Raw genomic sequence first — 25,983 nt, forward strand, 5'->3', positions numbered from 1 at the left:
AGTAAATGGGGCTAAAATCCAATTTTACACATAATCAACCAATAAAAATAAGTGGTGCTCTTTTTAGAGGAAAAAAAAGTGGCTGATTATCTAATCCTGGAAAATCTTGTAAGACTATATTCACGTGTTCATTAGTGATCCATTAGAAGAGATCCAGCAGCAATTCGTCGGCAAAAAAGTTAACCATCTACTTTTTAATCATTTGTAATGGATCAATTTTTTGCTTACTAGATCCAGTAACGGATTTCAAATGAAACGAAGTGTTAGTTGTCATGAAAAAATTCATATCATAACGTTTTTTTATGCATGTTTCAATTCTATCTTTCTAAAATGCAAACAAAAAGATGTTTTAAAAAAATAAATGTAATTTTAATCTGATTCATTAGGATATCTAAGACTGTCTTTCTTTAAAGCTTTGAGTATCTTTAGTCATTTATTAACGCAGGAGGTACTTGCTTTAGGATTGTACAGAAGTATTGGCCTAATATAATACATGATGTCAATTATGATTATACTGTAATAGGAAACTTTTAGCTCAGCTGTTTAACCCCTTCACCCCAAAACCCGTTTTCACATTCCTGACAAGACCAATTTTTACAATTCTAACCATTATCAATTTATGAGGTCATAACTCTTAAATGCTTCAATGGATCCCACTGATTCTGAGAATATTTTCTCATGACATATTGTACTTCATGACAGTGGTAAAATTTCTTAGATATGACTTGCATTTATTTGAGAAAAAATGGTTATTTGGCAAAAATTTTGAACATGTCACAATTTTCATAATTAAATTTTTATGCCCTTAAATCAGAGAGTCTTATCACACAAAATAGTTAATAAATAACATTTCCCACATGTCCATTTTACATCAGCATGTAAACATAATTTTTTTTTAAAGAAGTTTTAAGGGTTAAAAGTTGACCAGTGATTTCTAATTTTTACAACAAAATTTGCAAAACCATTTTGTTAGGGACCACCTCACATTTAAAGTGACTTTGAGAGGCCAATATGACAGAAAATACCCAAAAGTGACACCATTATTAAAACTGCACCTCTCAAGGTATTCAAAACCACGTTCAAGAAGTTTATTAACCCTTCAGTTGCTTCACAGGAATTTTTGAAATGTGGAAGGAAAAAATAAACATTTACTTTTCTTTCACAAAAATGTTCCTTTAGACATAATTTTGCAAGGGTAACAGGAGAAAATGGACCATATAATTTGTTGTGCAATTTATCCTGAGCATGCTGATACCCTATATGTCAGGGAAATCTACTGTTTGGGCGCACGGCAGAGCTTGGAAAGGAGGAGTTCCACTTCACTTTTTTGAATGCAAAATTTGCTGCCATAATTAGCGGACGCCATGTCATGTTTGGAGAGCCCCTGATGTGCCTAAACAGTGGAAACCCCCAACAAGTTATTATTATTATTTATTTACAGTGGGGCAAAAAAGTATTTAGTCAGTCAGCAATAGTGCAGGTTCCACCACTTAAAAAGATGAGAGGCGTCTGTAATTTACATCATAGGCAGACCTCAACTATGGGAGACAAACTGAGAAAAAAAATCCAGAAAATCACATTGTCTGTTTTTTTAACATTTTATTTGCATATTATCGTGGAAAAGAAATATTTGGTCAGAAACAAAATTTAATCTCAATACTTTGTAATATATCCTTTGTTGGCAATGACAGAGGTCAAACGTTTTCTGTAAGTCTTCACAAAGTTGCCACACACTGTTGTTGGTATGTTGGCCCATTCCTCCATGCAGATCTCCTCTAGAGCAGTGATGTTTTTGGCTTTTCGCTTGGCAACACGGACTTTCAACTCCCTCCAAAGGTTTTCTATAGGGTTGAGATCTGGAGACTGGCTAGGCCACTCCAGGACCTTGAAATGCTTCTTACGAAGCCACTCCTTCGTTGCCCTGGCGATGTGCTTTGGATCATTGTCATGTTGAAAGACCCAGCCACGTTTCATCTTCAATGCCCTTGCTGATGGAAGGAGGTTTGCACTCAAAATCTCACGATACATGGCCCCATTCATTCTTTCATGTACCCGGATCAGTCGTCCTGGCCCCTTTGCAGAGAAACAGCCCCAAAGCATGATGTTTCCACCACCATGCTTTACAGTAGGTATGGTGTTTGATGGATGCAACTCAGTATTCTTTTTCCTCCAAACACAACAAGTTGTGTTTCTACCAAACAGTTCCAGTTTGGTTTCATCAGACCATAGGACATTCTCCCAAAACTCCTCTGGATCATCCAAATGCTCTCTAGCAAACTTCAGACAGGCCCGGACATGTACTGGCTTAAGCAGTGGGACACGTCTGGCACTGCAGGATCTGAGTCCATGGTGGTGTAGTGTGTTACTTATGGTAGGCCTTGTTATATTGGTCCCAGCTCTCTGCAGTTCATTCACTAGGTCCCCCCGCGTGGTTCTGGGATTTTTGCTCACCGTTCTTGTGATCATTCTGACCCCACGGGGTGGGATTTTGCGTGGAGCCCCAGATCGAGGGAGATTATCAGTGGTCTTGTATGTCTTCCATTTTCTAATTATTGCTCCCACTGTTGATTTCTTCACTCCAAGCTGGTTGGCTATTGCAGATTCAGTCTTCCCAGCCTGGTGCAGTGCTACTATTTTGTTTCTGGTGTCCTTTGACAGCTCTTTGGTCTTCACCATAGTGGAGTTTGGAGTGTGACTGTTTGAGGGTGTGCACAGGTGTCTTTTTATACTGATAACAAGTTTAAACAGGTGCCATTACTACAGGTAATGAGTGGAGGAAAGAGGAGACTCTTAAAGAAGAAGTTACAGGTCTGTGAGAGCCAGAAATCTTGATTGTTTGTTTCTGACCAAATACTTATTTTCCACCATAATATGCAAATAAAATGCTAAAAAAACAGACAATGTGATTTTCTGGATTTTTTTTTCTCAGTTTGTCTCCCATAGTTGAGGTCTACATATGATGTAAATTACAGACGCCTCTCATCTTTTTAAGTGGTGGAACTTGCACTATTGCTGACTAAATACTTTTTTGCCCCACTGTATATAGCACCATTGAATCCATGGTGCTGTACATAAGAAGGAGTTACATGCAAATTACAGATATCAATAACAGTATTCAAACTAACAATTACAGACTGATACAGAGGGGCGAGGACCCTGCCCTTGCTGGCTTACATTCTACAGGATTATGGGGAAGGTGACAATAGGTTGAGGGTTGCAGGAGCTCCGGTGTTGGTGAGGCAGTATCTCCCGTAGTGATGAGGAGGCAGCAGGGTCAGTGCAGGCTGTAGGCTTTCCTGAAGAGGTGGGTTTTCAGGTTCTGTCTGAAGGATCCGAATGTGGTTGATAGTCGGACGTGTTGGGTCAAAGAATTCTGGAGGATGGGGGACATTTGGGAGAAGTGACATCATTTTGGAAACTAGACCCCTTAGGAAACTTATCCAGATGTGGATTGAGCACCTAAAATCCTAAAAAAACAGACACCGCTGGATCATAAGTCCTATGGCATCCACAGTGTCTTCATCTACCTCATTATAACGAATCTTCCACTGGGGGTTCTGTCTGAATCACGTATTTCAGAGATTTACACAGAAACTCCAGTGTAAGTACTCAGCGCAGAGCGCAGGATAAATGTGTGCCAAGCCTTACTGCTATCTTTGGGAGGCAGAATGAAAAAATCAACCACTTGTGAAGAACTGGTTTTAGGCAACTTTATTCTTTGGGTCAATGCGATTACAGCAAAACCAGATTTATATGTGGTTTTCATGTTTGGCTGCTGTCACATACTAAAAGATACTTTTTATTGCGAAAACTAGTTTTTGCATCACCATATTTTGAGAGCTATAATTTTTCCATATTTCTTCCAACAGCATTATGTTATGGCTTGTTTTTTGCGGGACGAGCTGACATTTTTATTGGTACCATTTTCGGGTAAGGCAGCTTTATTCTTCTGGTCAGTACGATTACAGCGATACCACATTTATATTTTTTTTATGTTTTGGCGTTTTTACACATTATACACTATTTTATAGAAAAAATAATTATATTTGCATTACTTTATTCTGAGAGGTATAACTTTTTCATTTTTCTGCTGATGGAGTTGTATGGCAGCTTGTTTTTTGCGGGACTAGATGTCGTTTTCAGCGGTACCATTTTTGTTTACATTCCTCTTTTTGATTGCGCTTTATTGCACAGGTAAAATTGTTTTTTTACTTGTTTTTTACTTGTTTATTTACAGTATAAGTGTAAGTGTTTTTTACAGTGTTCACTGAAGGGATTAACTAGTTGGAAAATTTTACAATATCAAATATGTGTACTTTTATTGCTTATTTTTTATTTACATAAATGTATTTATTCAAAAAATATTTTTCTTTTTTTTCTTTATTTGGGGATTTAAAAAAAATATTTTTACATGTTTTATAATTTTTTTGAACTTTTTTACATTGTCCCATCGTGGAACATCACGGTATGGTGTCAGGTCACTGATCTTATACTCTGCACTGCAGAGTACCACCTCAGCATCTGACATACAGGGAAGGAGGCATGTCAGTGTCTGCTCTCAGCAGGCGTTCACAAGCCACCATCCCTGCAGGACCCTGAAGGGCTCCGCAGCCATCTCGCAGCCAGGGGTCTCCAAGAAAACCTTCAGGACAGCGTGATTGCATCGCTTTGTCCTGATGGAAGTGCATAGGAACTCATTCTCTGCACAATACTCACCTATACCGCTGTCACTACTGACAGCGGCATCAGATGGGTTAAATACCTTCAATCAGTGGCAGCACTGAACATGCGCATTGCTGTGGGGTGTCAGCTCTAACAAAAAGCTGACAACCGCACGTGATCACAGAGCAGTATATGTATGGCTCATATTGAGGAGGGGTTAAATAACATTCAAGGACCTAAATTCCAAAAGACATCAAACAGGGTCAGAAGGAGGGATCCTTGGCAGTCTCATATGATGAAACAAATACAGATCCCCATCTATCAGTTTCTATGTGAAGAATTATAGCATATGACTAACTAACAATTTATGTTTTTTTTGCTGTTTTCCACTGTTTCCCGAAAAGTAGACAAATTTAAAGGAAACCTGTCACGTGAAAAATCGCTATTAAAGTGCAGATATGGGGCTAATCTTCAGATTAATTGCATTCTGACCCTGCCAAGTACATGCACTTAGACTCTGCTGCCAGGAGGAAGTTAACTTTATTCCTTCCAACTGCATTCTGGTTGCAGTCACGGGAATGGTGCCGGCATGGATTCAGTCACCGCTCTGTGTGTAGAAGCTATATCTATGCCCCTGCACTGACTTACAGCAACTCAGCATTAGGGTTGGCTGTCAGTCAGTGCAAGGGGCACGATTACAGCCATCATTCTCTATGCAGCGCCACCTCCATGACTGAATGTCGAACGCTACCAGGAGTAAAAAAAAAGTTTATTTCTTCTCAGCAACGTGGCTCTATGTCTATGTGCCAGGCAGGTTTAGAACTCTTTTATTCTGCAAATTAACCCCATGTATGCAGGATAATAGCTTTTTCATGTGACATGTTCCCCTTTTAGACCTACATACACATTAGATAGCTGTCAGCTGTAAAATCATTTTGCTGACACCTACATCTGACAACATTCTCGTATGCAGGAATGCTCGGCTCAGCTAATAGCTTTTGTGTTTCTTATAAGCAAAGAGTCTGGCTGCGGATTATCTCAGCACCAAAGAAAATTCTTAGTTAACGGGTTAGATCATTTTTTTCCCAATACATCATCTGACTGTGGTGAGTTAGGTAGTCTCCATACAGAATAAATGATCGGATGCTTCCATCGAAATCGGTGGGCTCAATCAACTGTACCTGATACATATGAGTACCTTTAGAATGTCATATTAATGACATGTCCTAATACATTTAGCATGTGTCATTGGTGGAAAAAAGTTTTAAGAAATTATCATCAAAACAATAATACATTTTTAATATGTTGTTACTACAACCCCTGGCAAAAATTATGTAATCACTAGCCATGGGGGATGTTCATTCAGTTGTTTAATTTTGTAGAAAAAAAGCAGATCACAGACATGGCACAAAACTAAAGTAATTTCAAATGGCAAATTTCAGCCTTTAAGAAACACTAAAAGAAATCAAGAACAAAAAATGTGGTGAAAAGTAATGGTTGCTTTTATTAACCAAGCATAGGGGAAAAATTATGGAGTCACTCAATTTAGAGGAAAAAATTATGGAATCACCCTGTAAATTTTCATTCACAAAACTAACACCTGCATTAAATTACATCTGCTTGTTAGTCTGTATCTAAAAAGGAGTGATCACATCTTGGAGAGATGTTACACCAAGTGGAAATACGTGAATCATGGCTCCAACACGAGAGATGTCAATTAAAGTAAAGGAGAGGATTATCAAACTCTTAAAAGAGGGTAAATCATCACGTAATGTTGCAAAAGATGTTGGTTGCTCACAGTCAGCTGTGTCTAAAATCTGGACCAAATACAAATAACATTGGAAGGTTGTTAAAGGCAAACATACTGGTAAACCAAGGAAGACATCAAAGTGTCAAGACCGGAAACTTAAAGCCATATGTCTCCAAAACAGGAAATGCACAAAACAAATGAGGAACGAATGTGTGGAAACTGTGACCGAACTGTAAGAAACAACCTAAAGGAAATGGGATTTACATGCAGAAAAGCTAAACAAAAGCCATCATTAACACTTATACAGAAAAAAACAAGGTTACAATGGGCTAAGGAAAAGCAATCATGGACTGTGAATGACTGGATGAAAGTCAAATTCAGTGATGAATCACAAATCTGCATTGGGCAAGGTCATGATACTGGAAGTTTTGTTTGGTGCTGTTCCAATGAGATCTATAAAGATGACTGCCTGAAGAGAATATGCAAATTTCCACAGTCATTGATGATATGGGGCTGAATGTCAGGTAAAGGCACTGGGGAGCTGGCTGTCATTACATCTTCAATAACTGCACAAGTTTATGTTGATATTTTGGACACTTTTCTTATCCCATCATTTGAAAGGATGTTTTAGGATAATGAACTCATTTTTCAAGATGATAATGCATCCTGCCATAGAGCAAAAACTGTTAGAACAGTCCTTGAAAAAAGACACATAAGGTCAATGTTATGGCCTGCAAATAGTCCAGATCTCAATCCATTACAAGAATCCAACCTGCAAAGCTGATCTGGCAATAGCAGTCAGAAAAAGTTGGAGCCAGGATGATGAAGAGTTCTGTTTGACACTCATTAAGTCCAGGCCTCGGAGACTGCAAGCTGTTATAAAAGCCAGAGGTGGTGCAACAAAATACTAGTGATGTGTTGGAGGGTTTTTTTGTTTGTTTGTTTTTCATGATTCCATAATTTTTTCCTCAGAATTGAGTGACTCCATAATTTTTCCCCTATGCTTGGTTAAAAAAAGTACCCATTACTGACTAACACATTTTTGTTCTTCATTTATTTTAGTGTTTCTTAAAGCCAGAAATTTGCCACTTGAAATGACTTTAGTTTTGTGTCATGTCTGTGATCTCCTTTTTTCTACAAAATTAAACAACTGAATGAACATCCTTCAAGGCCGGTGATTACACAATTTTTTGCCAAGGGTTGTATAAAGATTATGGTGATTGTTGACGGTGGTAAGGATTATTATTATTATTATGACTTTACTTTTAAATACATTAATATAACTAAACACTTGATTAACTGACTTGAATTACTGTCAATCTCACAATAATCTTTAGATTGAACGATGATTAAAACATTTTCATCTCAACCTTTCTATTTTACATGTGGAATTAAAGTTGACAATTTTATAGAAGAGCTTTTCACAGAAGTTTCTTGTTTTTAAAATAGAAGTAAATATCAAACTGTCTCATACACCTCACCAGGTAGATGCTGGCAGTCAACATGGGCCAGGCTTAAAAAAAAAAAAATACCCATGTCCAAACTGTATTAAAATAACTAGTTAACTATTAAAAATTCATGTACTGCTGCTGGCACAGATTGAGTTTTGATTTATGTATATCCAGATAGCCAACTTAACAATTCTAACTGGTGTCTTCTTATATTTATTGATAGTGAATTGGTGAAATACAATTTTGAAAACTGGTCTACGTCATTGCTTTATTTTAGACCCAGAACTGCCTTATAGTTGAACGCATTTCTAAAGCATTTCATATATTAATAATTGCTTTCCTTTTAGTATAGAATTATTTTTCTATTATTGTGATTTTTTTCCTGATGCAAATCGTGCCCAGTGGACCATTATGCAAATTGTAAATCTTTCTATTCATTGCCTGCATTGTATTTCAATGATTATACAGCATGGCAACAAAAATCATGTCAAAGATACTGAATTTTTACTCAAAGTCATAGAGGCTTTGATTATTTGTAGGCTAACTTTAATGGAGCACTCCCATTAAAGTTTTTATCGTTTTATTAAATTGCAGCAGTCATCTTACACAGTATTGGGAACCTACAATTGCTCATTTTGCCTTGCTACTCAGCTAATTCTTCTCGTTTCTCTGCTCTGTGTAGAAATAGGAAGTCTATTGCCTCTGCAAAAACCATTCCCCTGTTCAACTCCTGAACCAGCTGCTCCCTTCTCCCACCCTGCCAAAGATTTTGCAGTGACTCATTCAGGGAAATATGCTTCTACATAGAGGGTATGTGCACACGTCAGGATTTCTTGCAGAAATTTTCCTGACAAAAACAGGACATTTCTGCCAGAAATCCGCATGCATTTTTTTCACTGTTTTTTGATGCGTTTTTGACGCGTTTTTTGTGCGTTTTTTTCCCAAATGCATAGAATAGCGGGAAAAACGCAGAAAATCTGCAAAATTGATTAACATGCTGCTTTTTTTTACCGCGATGCATTTTTTTCCCAGAAAAAAATGCATCATGTGCACAAAACATGCAGAATGCATTCTAAATGATAGGATGCATAATGTATGTTTTTTTAATGAGTTCTTATAGCGTTTTTACCGCAAAAAAACATGAAAAAACCTGAACCTAATTAGTCTCAAAAGCTTGCTTAATAACATCACTTATTTTGTTAACCATTTAAAAGTATCATAACTGCAAGATTATTATTTTTTTCTCCTACAGAGACCTTTTATTCTGAATAGGAACAGTACATGCTCCACCATTGCTCCAAGACAGAGGTAGTCGCCAGGCCCCTTCAAATCCACTTTTAAACAATAAAAAAGAAAAAGGAATGATAAAACAATTCAAACCCAAAATAATTTGCATATGTGCCTATTTTTTTATTATTTGGTAAATGTGATCTATTAAGAAGATGGGAATATTCCTTTAATGTGCAAAAGTGAGAAACACACTTGAGTTAAGTAAAAGGATTTGCAGGACCCTGGTCCAGCAGCCATATTGGTAGTCCATTGCTACCGACCAGAGCCTTGTTCAGTTCTTTCTACCTGCCAGCATCTCCAGTGTTTCTTCTGATCAGTGCGACATCAAGTCAAGGCCCAGAAATCAAAACAGACTCCAGGGATTCCAGTAAGTAGGAGGATAGCAGGGCTTTGGTTAGGATCTATGAACTATCAACACGGTTGCTGGACTAGGGTCCTAAGATTATTTTTGGACTTCTCTACTGTAAAACTATTAAAATTAATGTTATTTCCTTCGGAGTATTTCCATGTGACACAAGAAGTTTTTCAGTCTAAACAGGAGAGGCTATGGCTGCACCACAACTTAAATTGTGCAACATTTAAAAAGTTAGACACATTTTCATAACTTGGTGAATAACACAAATCACATAATGCTGCTATTACATAGCAAAAATCAAAGTTGATCCATAGTATGCAGAAGGGTATGCTCCTATGATTACTGGTTTTCTATGGCAGTATTTTTACAAGTAATGTTTCAGCTCTGATTCCAGCTCTTTTACCAGAAGTCTCTATATGATGCAAAATATATGGCATTTAATTTTAAGACTTCAATTGACTTACTCTTATTTCTGTTTTGTTTTTCTTTCAGGTAAGAAATATGATCCTTCAAAATAATTTTGACTTCAGTAAGGTAAAATGAAAAAAATAATTCCTAATATTGTACGAGATTGCATAGTATTATATCCTTAAGGTTCCAGTGTTATATTGGTGTTGTGTATATCTCTGGCTACGTGGATGTAGGTATAGGCTGGAAAATGTTCCACTACATAACTCAAATGTTCCATATTATAAGTGTTTGGGTTTTTTGTGAGATCCTCCTGTATTTCAAAGTAAAGTCAATAGCATTTTCCCATACAGTGAAATAAAAAGTAATAGAATGTGCCGAGGAAAAAAAAATTATTTTGACCATGAGACCATGCCCATGGACATCTTTGGTAAGAAGCTGATACCATTGCTTTTGCATATACTGTAAGACAAGCATAGGCTTTGGTTAAATCAATACGGTAGGAAAGTCATAGGTTCAAACTGATGAACTTTTATAGCCATGGCTATGAAAGTTATCATTACACATTACTCTTTATCTAAATCTTAGTTTTTTTTTAAGTTTCTAAGTGTCCAATGCTGAGTCAAAGCTAGTCAAAGTCGGAAAGCAAAGTTCATCTGCTCCAACTTTGTATTCTTTCCGTAAAGGTTCGGCAAATGAAAAATGGGGTGCAGCTACTCTGGAATGATGTTGTGAATTCTCAGGCACTTTCTGTGATTTATACTTTATGTAGGTTTGTGATCAATATGTTTCTAAGCTCAACTAGTACTTTAGTCAAGACAATTGCTACATGTACAGTAATTATCTTCAAGAAGGGCTTAGACAGTCCTAAAATATATTAATTGCTCACCTAATGTAAGTTAGTAAAGTTTTTTTAAGCTGCTTGACAATCTCAACATCATTCTGGAAAAGCAGCATTAAGGAAGCCCCCATTTTTAATTTGCCAAAATTGCCACAAGTAGTCTACTGACAAAATTGCAGCTACAGTCATATAACACAAGGTAATTTGCCCTTAGCATAACTACCAAACATCAGTCGAGTGTGTTGCTGTAAATAGTACCTTTTAATTCAGGAGAACTTGTAGCAGAATATATGTGTCTGCCTCTATCTCCTCCCTAATTAATATAATTCTATGAACAGCAACTTTCTATCTCAGTAATGTGAAAATTTATATTCAATTAAGACAGGTTTTCCTTGCGAACTGAAAGTAAAAGATCAGTCTACGAGGAGAAAGAAGCAGATTTCTCTGAGATGATATATTCCAAAATTGCTTATTTTCACATGTAGTGTTGTAACATCAATCACAGTCTTCCTCCAAAAAAGGAGCAGTTCAATCATTTTTCTGTAGAACTCTACAAATTGTATAATGTACAGATTAACAAATAAAGGGATTGCACAAAAAATGCCCATAGATAACATAAAAAAGGCACATATATTTATTAGAAATATAAAGTTTTAAGGCCGAGTATAATTTAATGGAGACATCATCAGTGAGGCACAGAGAATTGCATGAATGTATAAAACAGTCCAGTAAATAGATATAACGTACAAACTACATGGGTTGCTTTTATATAGAAGTATACAATGGTGAGGAAATATAAGCCAAAAGATAAGTAAAAAATATATTAAAAATATAGCAGGAATAGCAAGGGGAAGAAGGTGAAGCTAAAACCTTCATCTGGGCTGATGCCATTTTGGAGGGTTCATTTTTAAAGCTTCAGCAAAGGTATGAATTTACTTGATGCCTCTAATGCATGATGTGACTCATTGTGAATTCTATGAAATACTGTGACTGACTGATGTTAGTAAGTATGGTGTGTAGTCAAGTGCTATTAGTATTTGGGCTTTACATAAAGCTGCAATTTATATATGACTGATTACTAAAAACTACCAGGTAATTGTTAGGGCTAGCGGAACGCACCAAATAATTAGAGAAAAGGAATAAGGTGCATTCTCAGCCCGGGGTCCACTGTGCAGAGATGGAACCTGCTGCTAATCAATGACGGACTATATGGCGGTACAATGAGGATGTACACACGGGTTAGCTTCACCCTATGTGAAAGAAGCGAACCCTGTTGCATCACAGGGCTGCAGTACCGCACGTAACGGAAATAATAAATAAAGTAGCATGAAAGTGCATGCGGTGCCGCATTGACAGACACCACTAACCAGCCAGACTTGGGTTTGGAAAGCGCGGTGATAGCGCACGGTGCCGCAATGGCGGTCACAGCAATAAACGCTGTTTGTGTACAAGTGTTTGTTACAAGTAGGGCGCTAGATTACAATCATCCACCTTACGCGAGCATTCAAACACAAGGGAGGGGATGTCCTAGGGCCCCCCTTGGGCCTCACCATGCTCAAAGGCTGCAATGAGCAGCAGAGCCCGAATGTGCTCTACAGATTCCCAGGTTCTATCCTCAGGACTGTGGCCCTTCCAGTCCACCAGAAAGTATTTTTTGCCATGCACTACCTTGCACCCCACAATAGCATTCACCTCGTACTCATCTGTGGATGAACCTGATGTCCCGGCAGATGACTCAGAAAACCGGGACATATAGATGGGCTTTAAGAGGGAAACGTGGAAGGTGTCGGTGATACCAAGGCATGGAGGAATAGCTTAACGTAGACCACAGAGTTAACCTCTTCCAGAACCTAGAACGGACCAATGTAGCGAGGCGCAAACTTAGTGGACTTAACTTGCAGTCTGATGTTATGGGCGGAGAGCCACACTAAGTCGCCAGGAGCGAAGGTCGGAGAGAAGCGCCGTCTCTCCTTGGAAGCCCAAATGGCATCCTCTGTGCGGTCCCAAATGTCACGTGCCTCCACTGCCCAGTCTGCCACCCTGGAATCAGTGGATGACACTGGCATGGGCACAGGGACACGCAGATGCTGGCCGTAGTTAAGGAGAAAAGGAGTCTGCCCAGTGGAATTGGCTACGACATTGTTCAGAGCAAATTATGCCCAAGGTAGCAAAGATGCCCAGTCATCCTTCCACGCAGAGACAAAATGTTGCAAATATGTCACCAGAGTCTGGTTGGCCATCTCTACCAACCCATTCGTCTCGGGATGAAATGCAGAGGATAGATTTAGTTCTATGCTGAGTAAACGACAGAGCTCTCTCCAAAACCGAGACACGAACTGGGGACCCCGGTCACTGACAATGTTATCAGGATTGCCATGTAAACGGAAAATGTGTTTAATGATCAACGCCGCCAAGGCCCGTGCAGAAGGTAACAGTGGAAGTGGCACCAAGTACACCATCTTAGAGAAATGATCGGAGACAACCCAGATAACGGTGCAGTTATGAGACTTGAGTAAGCCCACCACAAAGTCCATCCCGACCATCTCCCAGGGCCTGACTGCCACTGGCAGGGAGTAAAGTTGCCCAGCAGGCCAATGCCGAGGAGACTGATTCTTGGTGCAGCAGACACATGCCCGAATATGGTCTCCGACATCATGGGCCATCTGCGGCCACCAGTACGTTCTCGCCCAAAGCTCAGATGTCCTCTTGGTACCAAAATGTCCACCCACCCTGGATGAGTGAGCCCAAGAGACAACCTCTGGTCGCAAACTAGATGGAACAAAAGTCTTACCGGGGGGCACAGACTCTACCAAAATCAGAGCCACAGTTCTCAGACTCCCAGAAGGGACAATAAGCCGAGGCTCCTCCTCCTCCTCAGATGACACTAAGGAGCGAGAGAGAGTGTCGGCACGAATGTTCTTCCCAGAAAGAAAATAAATAGTGAAATGGAACCGGGAGAAGAACAGGGACATCTAGCCTGGCGAGAATTCAGCCGCTGGGCCATCTGTAAGTACACAAAGTTTTTGTGGTCTGTGAACACTTGGAAGGGAAAACGAGCTCCCTCCAAGAGGTGTCTCCACTCTGAGAAAGTCAACTTCATGGCTAGCAACTCCCTGTCCCCGATTGAATAATTCCTCTCCACTGGTGAGAAGGTCTTGGAAAAGAAGAAGCAAGGATACTTCCACTCTTGAGCATCCTTTTGGAAGAGGACTGCTCCAGCACCAACGGATGAGGCATCCACCTCCATAATAAATGGCTTATTTACATCGGGGCGATGTAGGATGGGAGCACTAGCGAACTGTGACTTAATTGAGAGAAAGGCCTTGGAGACCTCCTCCGACCACAACTTGGGATTTGCCCCCTTCTAGGTGAGGCAACCAAGGGAGCTACCAAAGTTGAGAAGTGTGGGATGAACTGGCGATAGTAATTAATGAACCCCATAAAGCGCAGCACCGCTTTAAGAGAATGGGGTTCTTACCAAGCTATCACATCCTGTAGCTTGGCAGGATCCATAGCCAATCCCTGGGCAGAGATGATATAGCCAAGGAAAGTCAAGGACTCCTGCTCAAACACACACTTCTCCAACTTGGCATAGAGGGAGCTTGCCCGTAAGAGGTCGAAGACTTTGTGAACATCTCTCCGATGGGAGTCAATATCTGGAGAGTAGATGAGAATATCATCCAGATAGACTACGACCGAGGTGGTGAGCATCTCCCGGAAGATGTCATTCACAAAGTCTTGGAAAACGGCTGGGGAATTACAGAGCCCGAAGGGCATCACCAGATATTCATATTGCCTATCCCTGGTGTTAAAAGCCGTTTTCCATTCGTCCTCCTCACGGATACGAATCAGGTTGTAAGCACCCCGCAGATCTAACTTAGGAAACACCCTTGCTCACCATAGCCTATCAAAAAGCTCTGATATCAGTGGTAGTGGGTATTTATTCTTAATGGTTATGGTGTTAAGACCCCTGTAGTCTATGCATGGATGTAGTTCTCCATTCTTCTTCTGTACGAAGAAGAACCCAGCTCCTGCAGGTGACACTGACTTCCTAATTAATCCTCTTGCCAGATTCTCTTGAATGTACTGGGACATTGCCTCCATCTCCAGGAGAGATAATGGATAGATTCAACCCCAGGGAGGCTCTGCACTAGGCAAGAGGTCAATAGGACAGTTATAGGGTCATAGGGGCAGTGAGGCAGAAGGGTCTCCGCAGCTTTTATAGTGCTTGGGGACTGAGGAAAGATTTGCGGGTACCTCTGTAGAAGCAACCTGAACGCACTCCCTCTGACATCTATCCTCACATGATTTACTCCATCCTAAAAATTTTCCTGAGGACCACTCTATATGAGGAGAATGATAGCAAAGCAATGGTATCCCCAACAGGACTTCATCAATTCCCTCAGGAATGACTAATAAGGATATAATCTCCTGATGTGATGGAGACATGGAAAGAGTGAATGGAATGGTCTGATGTGTAATCTGTGAGGGTAGTGTCGACCTATTTACCATTCGAACGGTCACAGGTTTGGCGAGCATCACCAGGAGTATTGCGTGACACTGGGCGAAGGCAGATTACATGAAATTGCCTTCCGCCCCGGAGTCCAGGCAAAGCTCTACCATAAGAGTAGATGGGCCTATGGTAATTGTCCCCTTGAAGGACAATTTAGAGGAAAACGTCTCCATGTCTAGTGTACATCCTCCAACTGCCACTAGACACCGACGTTCCCCCGACCACTGTGAACACTTGGAGGCAAGATGTCCTGACTGCCAGCAAACATGACAGACCATAAGTGTACGAGCGGACCGGGACTTAGATCCCGTACGCAACACCTCTATGATCTCATGTGACTCTAAAGCCTGGAACGGAGATTCCTGAGGTTTGGCGAAGGTGGGAGCCAGCCGAAATCTCTGCCTACACTGGGCTCATTCCAACCTTTGCTCGTGAAAACGAAGGTCGATGAGGGTTGACATACTCGTAGCTATGAGCTCCTCCAGTGTGGCGGGAATCTCCCTAGTGGCCAATGTGTCCTTCACATGGTCAGCCAGCCCTCTCCAAAATACTGGGATAAGGGCTTTATACGACCATTCCAGCTCAGACGCTAATGTCTGAAAGTGGGCGGCAAAATGGCTGACCATGGACAAACCCTGAGTCAATGCCAGCAGTTGGAGCGCCTTATCATGGGTTACTTGGGGTCCTAAAAAGACCTGTTTCAGAGTGCTCAAAAACTGAGGAGCACTCTGCACCACATGATCATCGCACTCCCACAGCGGCGTAGCCCACTCCAATGCCCTGTCCGACAGCAGAGAAATTATAAATCCCACCTTTGCCCACTCTGTGGGAAACTGTGCAGCCAGGAGCTCGAGGTGTATACCACACTGGCTCATGAAACCCCTACCAGATTTACTGTCACCAGAGTATTTCTCAGGCAGCGGGAGGTGAGATAAGGTCGGAACAGAGATGGCAGTGGGTAAAGCTGCCTCAGCCACACTAGTAGCCTGAACAGCTCAGCAATGACGGACTATATGGCGGTACAATGAGGATACACACACGGGTTAGCTTCACCCTGTGTGTAAGAAGCGAACCCTGTTGCATCACAGGGCCGCAGTACTGCACGTAACGGAAATAATAATTAAAGTAACACAAAAGTGCATGCGGTGCCGCATTGGTGGACACCACTAACCACCCAGACTTGGGTTTGGAAAGCGCGGTGATAGCATACGGTGCCGCACTGGCGGTCACAGCAATAGACGTTGTTTGTGTACAAGTGTTGGTTACAAGTCGGGCGCTAGATTACGCGAGCATTCAAACACAAGGGAGGGGATGTTTAAAGAGCGACTTTCACTCACAACACCAATGAGAACTGCTACAGTAACTGAGCAACTTCAGGACCTTCCTAGAGGACCAATAGGAGCTACTGCAGTACTTGAGCATGTGACCCCAGACATCCACTGAGAGGTCTTCCTTTGGGCATGCTCAAAAGAGGAAAAGCAGGACTTAGTCCCTTAGACGTCTGCTCACTGCTGATCAGTACAAGCTACAATGGCAGAGCGTGGAAAGGCAGCAATAACCCTTTGCTCAGAATCAGACTGAGCAAGACGCTGGGACCAACGTCTCGGCTGAGCAGGCTCCACTGCGGCTGATGCAGATTGTGAGACCGCAGCAGACATGGCTCGAGATCCCCCTGTGCAGTGGTGGGAACTCAACTCCTAACAGTAATGATTTTCAGTCTTTATATTTTTACTAGAGATGAGTTATTAAATGTGAGTGAAATTGAATTCTACACAAATTTTTCAAAAATATGTATTTTCCAAAATACCATTTTCTTCACTGAGAAGGGCTATCGTAAAGTTAAAAACACAAAGAAATACTTATATTCTGTTCACCTCTCACCTCTGCAGCCTGAATGTTAACTGTCACCTGTTTGGTCAACATTGAAAGATCATAACTCACATTGTGACCTCATATGCTGGCACAGATTCCTCCTGGGCCAGATTTGCTCAACTTTATTTCATACTATTGTTACATTGAACCTTCAAAGTCACACGTGTAGTTTACACTTTCCCCTTATTTTTTGGGATTATATTTATACATTCATGGAATTCTTTCTGCCCTTCCGATTATGTTGCCTTTTTCTTGCATTTATTTTGAAACCCTCATCTTTCTAATAAATCATGAATATTTTTCATCTTTGTGTATTTTTGGTATTATGCTCTTGATTTGTATCTATTATCTTAAATTTGTGAATATAAATTATTATTTTTCCACGTTGAATTTCAAATTACATTTATAGTTTTTCTTTGTGATAACTATTCTTTCTCTTACATGTGTATTGCTACCCTTGTGATTTAGTACATCATTTTATATATATGCATGATTGTGATTAAATCTTGTCTTGAACTTTTTTTGTTAGAGTTATCATGATATCGAAATGATTATGAGTTAAATTTCAAAATCAGCTCTGGTACATCAGAAAAATTATGTTGCAATAATAATGTGATAAACTATAAATGAGGGAATGTTTCAGCATCCCAAGTCTGATCCTCATCAGTCAGAAACCCATATGTAGTATAAAGGCGCATATGTAGGACATAATGCTACATATTCATCAGCAAGTAATAGAGGTTGTGGTTTAATTACAGCTGGTGAGGGCTGGATTGCCTGTTAGATTCTCTCCATCTCCAATGTTTGCTTGTACCATATGAGCAGCTCTCAAAACATATGTTTAATTATTATCTCACCATCCATGGTAACCCCTCTCCTTTTTATCAGCTGGCATGTCAACGTAGGAACAGATGTTGGATTTTAACCTCTTAGAGACTATAAATTTCCACGTTTTCGAAAAAGTCTGTAGATTACAAAGTGCAGCATATGAGAGCATGGCAGAGTCATTGTATTCTCAACTTTAACACATTAGTAGAAAAGTATTTTGGTTTGAAATCGATTATGAAAAGACGTAAAATAAATCGGTAAGCATATCACCCATTTGGGGTATGAATTTGAAGCTTGTATTTTATTTTTTTCTGCTTGACCAAAACTCGTGTTAGCAAAAAAAAAACAACCTGCAACTTTAAAGTGATACAAAAGTGGACACCTTTCATTTTGTAAAACTTTTTATCATAGCATATGCCTGTTGAATAGCTTGGTGGACTCCAATTTTTAATGCTGTGAAAAGAACAGTTTCCTGTCTAAACTATGTTAAAAGTACATTCATGTGGCGAAGAGGATCAGTACATCTATGCTTTTTTTTTGCTATTTAGATATATCCACTACTGTACTCTAATATCAGACAGAAAAAGTTTTAAATCTACAATTAAAGATGATATTTAACTTGGAGTAGACAGGGTGGCGGATTGCAGCAATGTGAGAAAAATTAAGTGAAAATATGTCTAATCAGATGATGATATTATGATGAAAAAAAAGTACATTCTTGTTAAGGGACATCTCTGCATTCACAGAAATTCAGTAGGAAAGAATGTTTTTATTGTCCTCATTTCCTCCAAAAATATAAACTGCTTTTGGTGCACTTTCTAGTTCAATGTGTTAAGGAATTGCCTTGTTTTCCTGTTTTGTACTAGAGATGAGCGAATTAGTTAAAATTTTAATTTGTCTGCATGTGCAATTAATCTCAGGAAATTTGATTCAAGGAGAAGTTGATGTCCCTTATTATGCTATTCTTTCTAGAAATGAGGGCATAATAGATGTAATATGTAAAAACATATACATATATATTCTTAACCTCCCCTCACCTTTCCTGCTCCTCCACTTCTCACCACCACTCACCTAGTCCTCAACGCATCATATGATCCCTCATCATTCACATTAGAATATTTGGCTCTCGCTTTGTGCCTGCATAAAATCCTACCAGGTGCTATTACACTCAGAAGACTTCATCGTGAGTTTTAGGGATCAAAAGATGCTGCAAGGACTGTATGGGTGGCAGTGAGTAGCGAAGGGACTAAATAGGTAAGGTGAGTACAGCAATTTTTTTACATTTTTTTAACCTTTAAGGTACCATCACATTTAGCAACGCTGCAGCGATCTAGACATCGATGCCGATCGCTGCAGTGTCGCTGTTTGGTCGCTGGAGAGCTGTCACACAGACAGCTCTCCAGCGACCAACGATCCCGAAGTCCCCGGGTTAACAGGGTAAACATCGGGTTACTAAGCGCAGTGCCGTGCTTAGTAACCCGATGTTTACCCTGCTTACCATTGTAAATGTTAAAAAAACAAACACTACATACTTACATTCCGGTGTCTGGTCACGTCCCTTGCCTTCAGCTTCCCGCACTGACTGAGCGCCGGCCGTAAAGCACAGCGGTGACGTCACCGCTGTGCTGTGCTTTACGGCCGGCCGGCGCTCACAGTCAGTGCGGGAAGCTGAAGGCGAGGGACGTGACCAGACACCGGAATGTAAGTATGTAGTGTTTGTTTTATTACATTTACAATGGTAACCAGGGAAAACATCGGGTTACTAATCGCGGCCCTGCGCTTAGCAACCCGATGTTTACCCTGGTTACCAGAGAAGACATCGCTGAATCGGCATCACACACGCTGATTCAGCGATGTCAGCGGGTGATCCAGCGACGAAATAAAGTCCTGGACTTTCCCCAGCGACCAACGATCTCCCAGCAGGGGCCTGATCGTTGGTCGCTGTCACACATAACGATTTCGTTAACGATATCGTTGCTACATCACAAAAAGCAACGATATCGTTAACCATATCATTATGTGTGACGGTACCTTTAGATGGCTCAAAACGGTTCAGAAAATTGGTGATTTCATTGTATTGAATTCCAGTGAAAGTGAATAACAAAAAATCCATATTTTGACGATTGAAGGTTTTTTGTTTTTTTTTACAAAAAAATGGTAGTAGAAATCATTTTCAGCAATATTCATTTGCTCATCTCTTCTTTGTACATTGTAATTTTCTGTCTACTCTTTTTTGGTAGACAGATCATTTTATTTGCATTCTTACAACATTATAGGTGCATGAACTTCAACCTCACTTCCTATAATCTGTCTCACTGTCTGTGCTGCTAGAGATGGATTACACTTGAAAACAGGATTAGTAAACAGAGCCTAGTGACATGCACTTTGGAGTGATTGATTGCTTATTTAGCACATTAGGTATGAAATGAGATGAAGTTGTCTGAAATTATGTTGACCACTTAAGAATACATATCATAAGTCTAGAGTTTGCCCATCCGGTAAAAGCGTTGTGGTGAAAATTAGTTCTCATTTAATTTGCTTGATTATTCTGTAAGCAAAGTCATCAAAACGTTGATTAGTGCATATTTTTAGATTCTTTACTTCCAACACGTTAGACTCAGCTGTGTGTTCTAGCAGAGCTAATTCACCTTAAATACCTTAATTCTGGTTAGTTTTCTGAGTGCTGTTTGCAAACTGTTCTTGGAAGTAAAATTCATTGTGGTTTCAAAAACTTCTTGTTTTGAGCACAACAAATCTCACTATCTGCTGGAGTGTGCACGGATTATGCTTGCTGTTGTTTCTGTGATATACACATAATAAGCTATTTCAATCTGATTCACTTTCTTGGCAAACACTAAAGCTGCCACTGGGCTATTTTGGCAGACGACTTCAAAATACAATTCAAATATTTTTAATCAATTTCTAGCTAACAATCCGCTGGGATACATGTCTTATCTAATTTTAGTACGTGGAAAATGAAAACACAAGTATATATAGTATATGCAAACATTGAGTATATGAATTTTGAACTGTACTACTAACATATTGAATAGAATTCTACAGATGTGCAAATTTTTTCAAGTGGAATTGCATTCTGCTCAAATTTTACAACAATCTGTATTCTGTAGAATACAGAATTTTTGCAATGGTTACTCTTTGTGCTTTCAGCAAATTACCAGTAAGATGGCAGCCTTTATGCTGAGCCTAAGAAGGCCTGCAAAGTGTTATTTTTTTAAATTGCTAGTCACTTTACCGCTGACCTGTCCCGCTGGTCCTGCAGCCTGCTGGGAGGTCAGAGGCCTAGCCAAGTCCGAAACTAAGGTCTAAGGTGAAATAGACTGAAGAAGATGAGCATGAAGGGAAGAGAAAAAGAAATATCGCAGATGGCATTATGTGGGAGCAAAGGACAGATGACCAGTGAGGTAAGTATTACTATTTGTCTTTTAAATTCCTATGTTTATTATGCTCTGGGCTCTGGAAATAATAAACATTCAATATGCAATTAACAACTACTATGCAAATCAAATTTCCCTGATAAATTCGAAAGATTTGAAAATGTTAATCTTTGCAGATTGGATTTAATCTGTGATATACTGTATAGAATATAAATTAAACCTCTAAGTTTGATGTTTGATGAACATTTTGATCAAATTGGGCTCATATGCAAATGACTGTAGTAGTCACTGTGATTTTATTATTAATATAGGAATAGTCCAAAAAATATATCTCCTACAGTGCATAAAATAATAAAGGAAACATTACTAACCAGTTAAATTCCCTATTGATCAAGCACCACTACTTTGGTGCTCTCCTCACTATTTGTTTATGGGGATGATGAGTCATCGATACACATGACTGCTGCAGCCAGTCAATAGTCTCGTGCTTATTCGCCAGTGAGAAGAACCAAGAAAGTGGTGCTGTAGGGAAGTTGTATTTAACAGGTAAGTAATGCTGCTACAAGGTAGGAGAACAATCGACACCTTTGAAATGTTGTGCTGAAGATAGATCTTATCCGTGCCCTGGATGGCAAGAAGTACAAACAAATAAATTTTGGAACAAATCAAGCCCCACATGTCAGGCAAAGAAAGGATCAAATCAAATTATGACTTGCCTATTTTGGACACATAAGAAGAGAGCAATCACTGGAGAAGAACATCATGGTCAGAAAAATAGAAAGCACAAGAGGAAGACCAGCAACTAGTGTTGAGCGATACCGTCCGATACTTGAAAGTATCGGTATCGGATAGTATCGGCCGATACCCGAAAAATATCGGATATCGCCGATACCGATATCCGATACCAATACAAGTCAATGGGACATCAAGTATCGGAAGGTATTCTCATGGTTCCCAGGGTCTGAAGGAGAGGAAACTCTCCTTCAGGCCCTGGGATCCATAGGGATGTGTAAAATAAAGAATTAAAATAAAAAATATTGATATATTTACCTCTCCGGCGGCCCCTGAACTCAGCGCGGGTAACCGGCAGGCTTCTTTGTTCAAAATCAGCGCTTTTAGGACCTGAGAATCACGTCCCGGCTTCTGATTGGTCGCGGGCCGCCCATGTGACCGCCACGCGACCAATCACAAGCCGCGACGTCACCGCAAGCTATTAGCGTGCTCATTTTTGAAAAATGAGCGCGTTAATGGCTTTCAAAGACGTAGCGGCTTGTGATTGGTCGCGTGGCCGCGACCAATCACAAGCCGCGACGTCACCGCAAGCTATTAACGCGCTCATTTTTAAAAATGAGCGCGTTAATGACTTTCAAGGACGTAGCGGCTTGTGATTGGTCGCGGCCGCGACCAATCACAAGCCGCTACGTCTTTGAAAGTCATTAACGCGCTCATTTTTAAAAATGAGCGCGTTAATAGCTTGCGGTGACGTCGCGGCTTGTGATTGGTCGCGGCCACGCGACCAATCACAAGCCGCTACGTCTTTGAAAGCCATTAATGCGCTCATTTTTAAAAATGAGCGCGTTAATAGCTTGCGGTGACGTCGCGGCTTGTGATTGGTCACGGCCACGCGACCAATCACAAGCCGCTACGTCTTTGAAAGCCATTAACGCGCTCATTTTTAAAAATGAGCGCGTTAATAGCTTGCGGTGACGTCGCAGCTTGTGATTGGTCGCGGCCACGCGACCAATCACAAGCTGCTACGTCTTTGAAAGCCATTAACGCGCTCATTTTTAAAAATGAGCGCGTTAATAGCTTGCGGTGACGTCGCGGCTTGTGATTGGTCGCGTGGCCGCGACCAATCACAAGCCGCTACGTCTTTGAAAGTCATTAACGTGCTCATTTTTCAAAAATTAGCGCGCTAATAGCTTGCGGTGACGTCGCGGCTTGTGATTGGTCGCGTGGCGGTCACATGGGCGGCCCGCGACCAATCAGAAGCCGGGACGTGATTCTCAGGTCCTAAAAGCGCTGATTTTGAACAACGAAGCCTGCCGGTTACCCGCGCTGAGTCCAGGGGCCGCCGGAGAGGTAAATATATCAATATTTTTTATTTTAATTCTTTATTTTACACATCTCTATGTATCCGATACCGATACCCGATACCACAAAAGTATCGGATCTCGGTATCGGAATTCCGATACCGCAAGTATCGGCCGATACCTGATACTTGCGGTATCGGAATGCTCAACACTACCAGCAACACAATTTCTTTAGACTATCAAGATAATGGTGGAGAAAACCCTAACTGACCTATCTTTGTTTGTACCAGATCGTTCTGCCTACAGATCATTTATCCATCAAGTTGCTATGGCTCCAGATGGAGCTAAAGGTCATTAAAAATGCTACAAAGGAAGATGAAAAATAGAGCCAGCATGAAAACTTTTTGATAAAATACTTTGAAAATTCCATAAAATTACTATTTAAGACATTCACCATGCAAAACACACAAGATATTTACATAAAAACAAGAGCATGCTCTATTCAACATATTTTGGATAAAGATTCCTAATCATCTTTATTCAAAACACATTAACTTGAGTGTGTTCTCCCTTTTTCATATAATTATCTTGTGCATTTTTTATGGTCGTTGTTTTGAATCGTAATTTTCTAAATAAAGAAGAGTGTTTTTTCCTGATTATACTCTTTGTCTAATTTAGTACTTGTGAGAGCCTTGATCTCTGACACCAGGGTGATTGAGCTGCATTTACTTCTTCTTATTATTAATACTTCTTACAATTACAGATGAGAGAGGTTTCCAAAATATTTTTCAGGCAGAATCGCTCCAATGAGCTGGCAGATTCGATTTGGCCAGTATAAAATTCAGTACAAGCTGCAAGTGCATTTATTATGCTCTGAGGTCTTTATAGATCCCAAGGCAAAGTTGTTAAAGAATAATAAAAGATTATACTCACCTATCTTTAGCGCTCCACTCACCTCTGGCGCTGCAGCTACCTGCCTGGTTTTCAGCTTGTTCTTACCTTTTTCGAATTTTCGAGCAATGACTAGGACTAACCCAGTCACTTATGGCACAATGGCCATAATTTAAGTCAATAAAGTGTGGTGTGCCATCATTTTACTGGGTTCATACAAAGCCAATCTCAAAAAATTATAGTTGACTGCTGGACATCTCAGGGGAATAGGGACATTTTGTGATCCTATTGTTGAAGCCCACTTCTAAAAAGGTTTAAGGAAAACCTACGGACTTTCATGAGGACATTGAGTAAAAATATCTTAATCTATTGAAAGCTTAAGAAGATGTGACTTTCTTATTAATAAGGAATATCTAAGTTGAAGAATGTTTGTGCATAACCACTCTGGCTTCCTTTACCGAACCAACCAGTACACACATATATCATAAACCAGGCTGTGTCTCTTAATCACCTCATTTATGGTCATCATTGCTTTAAAATGTTTTGTCTATAAAACACATTTTCATTCTTAGCTATTAATCTTCTACTTTTGCTATCAAATCTACCACTGATTACTAATGGTAGAAGCATAAAATAACCAAAGGCAGTGGTGCTTCATTAAACTTGAACTGACATTCATTATTTATTACAAATAGAAAGAAAATGTCACTCTGTTGAGAAGAAGAAGAAATACATAATGATTGGTAATTCGCAGAACTTTTATGTGTGCTGGGAATAAATTGTAACCTTTTTTTTCTAGCTAAAAGTGATATTTCATTAATCAAGTTTGAAAAGTTAAACCGTTGATGCTCAGTCCACATAAATATTACAATTAAGTAACTTTCATTATGTTTTAGTAATAACTTTGAAACACAAAGAGATTAATACCTAGATATTGATGAGTTTTCCCTATGATACGTAATCAATATCAGATCTATAGGGGTCCAACACCCAACAACTGATCAGCTGTTATTAGTGGTATTTGAATGCAAACATCGAAAGCAAAGTTTTGCCTTGAGTGTTTCTTCAAAGAGATTGTATGCTTCAGAAAATCCTATTCATTGGAAAGAACCCTTGACGATCACTTCCTCTGTTGGGACCCCAAATGATTAGCTGTAATTTACATTTAATAATTGCTGTGTTTGATCCCCTTGATACAAAATCACAGGGAAAATTAGAGATTTTTAGAGATATTGTCTTTTCATTGATCACTAATGATTTTTCTGTGTAATGAAAGATCTGATGAAATAGGTCCTCCAAGTCACTCCAACCTGGAAATGAAGATCCTAAAGAGAGAACTACCTTTAATTTAAGTGGTTGACTAATACCAAAAAAATTCTGTGTCCTACAAAAGTTAAAAGAAAAAACTAATAATATACACTTATTTTCAAAGCCTAATGAATGACTCAATTTCAGTCACATTAACAGGGTCCCAGAAGTTCTGAGCTTAGCTCGTATGCTATGGGTATCTGACAGACAGAACCTAAGCTAAAAACAAAATGAGCAAAGACATTGTGGTACGTAAATGAATAAATAGTATTAGTGCATGTATGTAACATAGTGTACTTATTTAAAACTGCTTTTAGCAAAAAAGCATAAAAGCCTTCCCTCTGGGACTAGATGTACCCAATTGAGACAGTATCTGACCCTTTTAG

At 39.8% G+C, this 25,983-nt stretch overlaps 1 protein-coding gene across 1 annotated transcript in view; it reads left to right on the forward strand.

Moving 5' to 3' along the window:
• The window catches only part of CADM2 (cell adhesion molecule 2), a 2,470,210-nt gene that overhangs the window by 1,244,341 nt on the left and 1,199,886 nt on the right, over window positions 1-25,983 (forward strand). The window contains exon 4 of the mRNA XM_069760974.1: window positions 10,001-10,042. The gene's annotated coding sequence lies outside the window, so the exon portion shown is untranslated. The remainder of the gene's footprint in view (window positions 1-10,000; window positions 10,043-25,983) is intronic.

The sequence above is a fragment of the Ranitomeya imitator genome, chromosome 3 (genome assembly GCF_032444005.1).
Source record: "Ranitomeya imitator isolate aRanImi1 chromosome 3, aRanImi1.pri, whole genome shotgun sequence".
Taxonomy (NCBI): domain Eukaryota; kingdom Metazoa; phylum Chordata; class Amphibia; order Anura; family Dendrobatidae; genus Ranitomeya; species Ranitomeya imitator.